General features: G+C 42.6%; 1 long non-coding RNA gene across 1 annotated transcript in view; it reads right to left on the bottom strand.

Moving 5' to 3' along the window:
- Positions 1-1,213: 1,213 nt before the first annotated feature.
- Positions 1,214-8,220, bottom strand: part of LOC116216668 — a 19,499-nt gene continuing 12,492 nt past the window's right edge. The window contains exon 3 of the long non-coding RNA XR_004159907.1: positions 1,214-3,538. This is a non-coding gene — a long non-coding RNA (uncharacterized LOC116216668). The remainder of the gene's footprint in view (positions 3,539-8,220) is intronic.

Here is an 8,220-nt window from a genome sequence, read left to right as displayed (position 1 = left end):
AGGGGCTCGGGAGGAGTTGTGGAGCTCGGCCGAGCGACCGAAGGAGGCTGCGGACGCGGAGGCAAATCGCCGGAGTGGATGCAGTTACACCGCGTGAGGCGGACACGGTCCGAGCCAGGAGCTTCGCCTCGCCCTGCGGCAGCCGTCTCTCCTGGAGGACACCTTTCCTTTCGGGCACCTCTGTTCAACCAGAAACAACAACGACGCCTGCCTCTCCTCTCCTCGCATTCATATAACCGGATGAAACTCAACTATGGGCAGTTAAAGCATTCCCCCGTCACAAGAGCAAGACAGGCGCCTACGGAGCTAGCCTGTCCTACAGCTTAATGAAAGAATGGAAGTAAATGTTTGAGAGATGTTCAGGTGTAACAGAGAGAAAACAGCAATTGCTGGGCTCATGGGATGAGCTCTGCAAGTACAGAAAAACAAAATCTTTCCCAACTGTTTGTCAAAATAAAACTTTCTAATGTGTGGGCAGCAGAGAAAAGGATGAGAGATGGAGAACAGAGAGGTACAGAAATTATTAAATGCAGATAAGAAGGGGAAAGAGCAATGCATCGCTTTCCCATTCATACAGGATTCAGGAGGTTTGCCGGAAGTTAAGCCCTCCTTAGCATGCCTCGGGTCCTCCCTTCCCAAAGCACCACCTGCTCCAGCTCCAAGGCCAACTTGCCCACTGTGTGCGCCCAGAGGGAACCATCTCCCCCATCCAAGCCATTTGGTTACAGGAGAAATAAGCTTCCTGTCAGCTGGAGAGTCGCCAGACTGCCGAGATGTATCCTAACCACGGTTCTGGGAAGCAATCTTTAAGAACGTTTCCATCATCATATTACATTATATTATTTTGTCTGGTAGTGGTCCAGGTGACATTGACTGTAACTGCAGAAACCCGTGTTCAGTACTCACACTGTTCACAGGAAAAGCTAACCACAAACTGCCGAGTTCTCACAAGCACACGTTGCTGTACATGCTGCACAGAAATGAATGGGTCTGCATGCACCTGAACTGGTGACCCTCGACCAGTGACCTGAATCATACCCCACTGCCACAAAGATTTCTGGTTTGATGCACTGTTGTGCTATTCACTCAGTAACAAAAATGATCCAAACGTTACCATTTACCCCCGGACGGCCAAATATCCAAGTGAGGGACAGCAACTCCTTTGCTTCATGTGACAAGAAAATCAGCCCAAAACCACACAGTGCTGCAGAACTGGAGGCAGCGTTAGGCTGCTGAGGGAAGGCACCAACATCCGGCTGTGCTCTAGGAAGTCCTGAGATACCCTAATACAAAATGGTGACGCTTTGAGAGAATTAAAACAAAACAAACTTGTTTGAGGTCATTTTCAGAAGCGTAACAAGCCTCTCTGACCCTTTTTGGATGGAGATAAAGGCCCATTCCTGCTCTGCAGGCACAGAGATCTCGGCACACTCTGCGGGGAGTGCGGTTTTCTCCTGCTCTTGCAACAGCCCTCCCTCCCTTGCTGCTCCTTCCACATGGGCACTGGGCCTGTATCAGCCACCAGCAGGCACAGCAGGCAGCGATAACCACCACAGCTACCGGCCAGGGGAGCATCAGAGCCATCCTGCTCAGAGGGGTCCCAGCAGGCCGAGTGCAGAGCGGCCGCACCAGGGCCCATTCCTGCTCTATCTCTGCAGATGGAGACATTCAATCTCGCTCACACCTAGCTTTCCAATAGCACGTTTCATGGAGGCCTGAGCAGCATTTAGTTTACTGGTTTAGCTGTAAAGAAGGCACAGAGCACTGACTGACGGCACACACACAGCGACCTACGTAACTTATTCACTGATTTACTAGTTGAAAGGAAGAGAGCCGTTACAAAATGTTATTAATAAAACAAACCATATCACAGAGAGCTCCATATCCACACACACACAGCACTCCATCATCAACTGATCATTCACAAACTAAGGTTTTAGATTCATTTGTCTTCTGGTTTTGGGCTACCGTAAGTCACTAATCAATACTGTTAATGTGGATCTAAACCACGCATGAGCATCAATTCAAGGCCCACACATCTGAAATACCTCACTTCCATATCCACTGAGTTCCAACTTCACGATTTTTACATTCCCAATAACTTCTGATAGTTGATTCAGACCTACCAAAAACAGTCCAAGGAGGCTTCAAGGAAATATACGCACTGTAAAAACATTTAGCATTAAAGAAAGATAATATAGGTTTATTTTTAATAAATGGTTGCCAACTGCTTGGACAGCCAACTCTCACCATTAAAAATGGAAGGTAGATTTTGACATAACACAGTAAAATCTCTGGCATTAGCATGATGCCTAAAGCACTCTGATCCCATAGGGCAGGAGCAAGCAGATCTTCAGAAGGCACAACCCACATCCTCACCTCCCGGCACATGGAAAGCAAGTAGGAGAAAAACAGGGTCCTTTCCACTGTGCTGGAAGCGTCACAGAGATCATATCGTGACCATCCTGAACTACCCCTATCTCAAATGTTAATCCAAATACATTGCTACTTTCTGCAAGTGGTCAAAAACATTCCTGCTTGGCCCACAAAGCCTTATTTCAGCTGAGGAACCTTTCACTGTGAAACCTTTCACCGCTCATTGTCTCCAATTTTCCCTTTTATCTTAAGTTTTCATGTAGAGTTGTTCTTTTCTGGAGGGAGGCAAGGTTAGGCTCTTGCTTACACATTCCTCAACTCTTGTGAATTGGAAAGTGAAACAAACTAGATACTAACACTGAAAGCCACTAATCTAATTTTGCTATGCAGGGAAACAAAAGCAGCAGTTGGTAGTCTACCAGAAGCCACAGGGGTTTTTTTAGCTTTAATATTTCCAGATATGCCTAGTAATATACAACTGTGCTTTGCTCAAACTTATTCATATTCAAACGACGGGATTCACAAAGATATAAGCATGATAGCATGCTCTGTGAGAGAAGACTTAATTTGTAAAAGCAAAACAGGGCCCCACATCCCCAGATATCCTGCAACAAATTTGAAGTCTTAACTCCCTTTTATTTATTTAAAGCTTTGCAGGCATCTCATACACTGGTTCTTGTCAGCCCTCCTCCTCCTTTTCTTTGATCTTTCTCAATAGTTGAATTAGCTGAAAGAGGAGAGGACAGTATCAGGGTGTCAATGTTACAGACTCAACAGCAGCCCTCTGCAGACACATCACCAGCAATCTGACACAGTCAGCATAACAAAGATAACTACGGAGCTACGCAACGTAAAAATCGGCGCCAATGATTCATTCTTTGTAACTTTGGCAATCGCATTCTTAAAAGGTGGCCTCCAGTTTTATTTTTTTTTCTTGCTTTCTTAAAAGCAAAATTCCCCTACATAGCTACAGCAACAGCTTTTTGAAACCTCAGGGCTAGCTTCATTGCAGGCCTCATTCTGACTTCGCAAAGTTTTAATTCTGCGCTCTGTCTTCTTTCCCACAAGCACCGAGGACACACTGTAATTATGATGGTTCTTAGACAGGTTTAACGTTTGGATTGAGCATATATTTCACCAATGAATCACGGTGAAACTCTACCTGAAAAAAAAAAAATGACAACTCACAAAAAAACATTGCCAAATTTGTTCAAAGAGCATTAACTTGGAATTTAGCTCTTGATTGGAAGAGGTTCACCTTTACTTCATTATTTATGGTACCACCCCAGAGAAAGGAATGAATATCTGACTGTGACTATCCGGTGGCTCCCCTGTGAAGGTTTTTTTATATTTATTTAAACTGCAGGCAGAATTGAGCTGTGCAGATATAGCTGGAGAACAATAACCTGTTTTCTTTCAACATTTGGACTTATTTTGTTAGTTGTAAAATATATTTCAGATCTTACAGGGCTAAGGGAACAGTTGCTATTGGAAGTCTGTTAAAACAGGTTACTTTTGCAGCACATAAAGCAGTTACACTACAGTGGAAATTAAACTTAACCTGAAAATTTCTCACCTTACAACATTTTTATTAATATTTATATTTATTGTCAGTATTTAACAAAACTTTCAGTGCTGTCAGCTCTTTTTCCATAGAAATACAAAATTACTGTGTTGCAACTTTACTTTCTCTTTCCTTCCCTTCTTTTTTGTTCTCTTACTTCCAAAAGAATTCTGGTACTAAAGGAAGACTGAAATCTTGCCACCATATAACTCAAAATATCTTTCTCTGTGTAAAAGTTCAGGATAAGAAAAATAAAACTTGATGTATTGGTGAAGGTGGAAAGGAAAACAATCCATGTAAACAGCAGTTTGGAATTAGTGAGGGGGTAAAGAAGGCATTAAGCTCATTTTATTGCATTGATTGGCCAAACACCAGAGGAAAACACAAGTAAAGGGGAATAGGATGCTCGTGGTTTAGTTATCTTTTAAAACCCTGCTAAATAGAAGGAGCTTTAAAAGTGTCCTGAAATTGTTTCTATGTTCTTTATTTTGGTAGAGGAGGGAAACAACAGAACGGCACTGACCGACCTGTTTAAATACCAGTTTAGGTCAAGGCTGCCTTTAAAGTTGGCAGACTCTTGGAAATCTCAGTGGACACAAGGTGCTGGGATAACACAAAATTGATCCCAGGAATTTATTAAAGTAATAGCAATTAAAGCCACAAAGCCATAGCAAAGCCAGCCCTGATTTTCCTGCCCCTAAATCTCCTCAACAACTTGTACCCATGGAGTTAATTTGATACATATTTCCCTAATCCAAACAGGCTCTCAGACCAGAAGTACCTCCTTCACAATTTTACTGATACTCCTACACAGAGATAGCTGTTTTGGTAAAATATCTTATATAAAAACAGCTTCACTAAGGGTGGAGAGCTATTTGTTGGGGCTGCAACGTTCTGTTGTTGTTTGGGGCGTGTTAAACAGGGGTGGAACAGTTTTGGTGTCAAGGACACCTGCTAATAGAGAGGCCCTACTGCAACAGGAAGCACTGCCTTGCAGCTCTTGCCCCATCCGTTTCTGCAGCACATCTAAGCCAGTATGACAATTTTTCTACAAAAGCTCAGTCTTTTGCTAGAGGTGACAGGCCTTTGTTGATGCTGTTATAGTGCTGCCTCAACAGAGAGTAGCTACGAATGTCAGATTATTATGAAATTCTAAGAAAGTGGCTGATGGGATAGTATTTGGTGCAAGGCCCACATTTTTGCTACTACTGGTGCTGCTTGTTAGACTATTTCTAGGACTATTCTGTAGAGTCCTTGTTCAACTCCAAGAAAGACTGTGTAGTGCAAGATTTCAACATTTGTGTCTATTTGTGTGTGTATGTATGTATGTATATACACATACAAGCCAGACTCTCATCCTGATGTACATTGCATATATAGAACTATTAATTTCATCAGCATCATTGCTTCTGATTTATATCAATACCTACAAATGTAATATTAGACAAGCATCCCTCCAAAAATCATAGTTAATAGCAGTTACCAGTGAGCTCAAGTAGGCTATAGTGTCTCAAGCCTGTTACCTGGTATGCCACTGCATTGCTACAAGTAGTACTCACACGTATAATATTATTTACTCCATCTCCAGATCTCAGGGATGCAGGATAGAAAGAATTTGCTACCCAAGTTTTGGGAGTCAAACAGAAATCTAAACGCATCATCACACGAAGCTCACAAAGCCATCTGTGCCACGCGCAGAAGATCCAAGTGCCACACCTTCCTATTTCTTCCACAATCTTTTTTTAAAGTTTTAAAGGTCAACCAGCTAAGAGCATCCCAGCACCTAATTCTGAAAAAAACACCAGCACGTTCAACATCAGAAAAAGAAAGAGAAAGAGAGAGAGAGAGAGAGAAGCCATCAGACATATCTGAAGGTACCTCAGAGACCTCATAACATTTAGACTTTTTGGTATCTATCATTTTTGAGAGTAATTGAGCACAACAGTTTTTAAACAGAGCAGAATTTTGTAGAATTAGAAATAAGACTGGTCACCTACTAAGGTCTGTGTCTTCCATGTGCTGAATTCTCACTTAATTGAAAAACCCAAAGGGTTTGTCCATCTCACATGCAGCAAAATGCTCCCTCCCATCTGGTGTCTACAGCTAAAGTCCTCATGAAATACGATCTAAAAGCATTAGAACAATTCTCTTAGAGTAAAAAAATTTACAAGGAGCAATATTACAGCTGCTGCTGCAATACTCCAGCTTGCACAAAGTAGAATACTTTACTAAATTATTTTCTTAGGGGAGATTCTTCCTGTCTGGCTCCTGCAGGCATCAGCATCTTGCTACCAAACACAAGCAGTGGGAATTCAGCTTCCAGGAACTAAGTGAAGCCAACGGCCACAGAATAGAGCCCCAGGACTGATTCTTACCTTATGTACAATCCTTCAGAAATGGTACCAGCAAATATAACTATCCTCCATTCTTTGCCACTCCCCTTTGGCCCTGCAATAGCTTCTTACTCTCTCCTAGCCACTGGTTAGTTCTTCTCTGAGCTCTTTTTATTAAAGCATTTTCTCTCTCCACATAGCAATATTTTTTTTAGCAATCACAATCATCCACTCTAGTCATCCTTCTAGACAGAGCCATTGGCAAAATCCCTTTAGGGAGAAGGAAAAAGACAGCACAGAATGGTCTGAAATACACTTGCATTCATTATGGGTGAGAGGTGCTTATTCCTTAAGATCACTCTCATATCAGACAAGCGATGGATTTCCTTACTCTATTTATACACTTGGAATAATTCACTACCTAACTCTTTTCCCAGCTAAATAAATGCCCACCTCCTGAAATGGATTCAAACTTCTGGAGCACTGAGGTTACACAACAAGGGTCAGCATGCAAAGCGCAGTGCCAGAGACATGCAGCTGTTTCCCTCACTCACACTCCCTCCTTCTGATTATTGAACATGAGAATCTCACTTGTACTCCAGATACAAACGTAAGCATGTTATATTCCAAAGCTGGGTGCTATCCCAGGCTGGAGAGCTGTGGACATTCAAGCCTGCCCCACTTGTTAGCATAGCACCAAGAATGCTGGGAAAATAGGCATTCATTTTGCAATTATTGCATATTTAAATTCCACCCCAGCCCATTCCTAAATATATAGACTCTCTAGCCCACTGTGAAAGTGTTGCCAGGCTGTGTCTTTACACAGGTACACTAACTCTTCTGCTTAAAGACTTATTGAATATCTAGGTGGTTTTCAGAAGTCATAACAAGAAAACCAGGCCCTGTTTCAGCAGGAACTGCAACATTTGTCTGCACAGTCACTGAGATTTTTCATTTGCTAAAGGGGAGCTATGCTATTAAATACCTTGCAGGAAAAAAAAAACTAAGGAAGAGAAGCAACCACAAACAGCATCCTGATAAAGCTGTAGTCGTCCCTGTTCATTGCAGAGGATGACATTTGATGTCCTTTCGAACTCAAAACAATTAATACGATTCTAAGTATAAGATAATGTTGGGATGAAACAGGAACAGAGATTTAGAAAGCAATGGCTGATAAGATTTATTTAGCAGAAAGGATCTAGAAACAGAGTAAGAGCATATAGCCAGCGTGGAGTCACTAGAACTAAGAGCACATAACTATAGGACACCTCAAAAAACCAGAGTGAAGTATTTGTATGTGTGGCAATACAGCTGCACAAGCCAAGATGAACACAGCGTAAATTCTACCCAGGTCCCTATACCTGGTGCTTTGTATCAGGTGGCCTGGGGAGTCATTGCTTTGAGGGACCTTAATGTTGAATGTTTAGGCTACAGACTTTAAAAACAAACAAACAAAAACTCTGCCACTCAGACTCTGCTCCCATTTGAAATATATAATTCTAACCTTAAGGCTGCCACATTCAAAGCAGCTCATCCTGCCACTCAGATTTGTTCTGTGTATGCAGCAGTATGAAGTAAAGCAGAATCTCATCCACATGGAAATTTTTGAAACGTATACATATTATGCTTGAAATCTTCTGTGCAAAGTCAGTCCAGAGAGAAACTGGTTCTGTCCAAAGCCAAAGTATAGATCTAGAAGTTCTGATCCCAAAAAGAATTGGCATTTATGCTCAAAAGCACAAGATCTGGCATTTATAATTATGAAAGCACGGCCTGAATGAAGAAACCAGCTAACAGCAACGCGCACGTACTTCTGTTACTACCACGTAACAGTTGCTCGACCCGCCTGCCGCCTCCCAGCCGCGCCCCAAGCAGGCGAACAGCACCGAAGCGGAGCAGAACGAGATCCCCGAGGGAAGCCCCGGCCCGCCCCGCCGCCGCGCTCAC

The sequence above is a fragment of the Meleagris gallopavo genome, chromosome 5 (genome assembly GCF_000146605.3).
Source record: "Meleagris gallopavo isolate NT-WF06-2002-E0010 breed Aviagen turkey brand Nicholas breeding stock chromosome 5, Turkey_5.1, whole genome shotgun sequence".
Lineage (NCBI taxonomy): Eukaryota > Metazoa > Chordata > Aves > Galliformes > Phasianidae > Meleagris > Meleagris gallopavo.
Note: the sequence above shows the minus strand (reverse complement) of the source record. Positions and strands in the feature narration are given on the sequence as shown.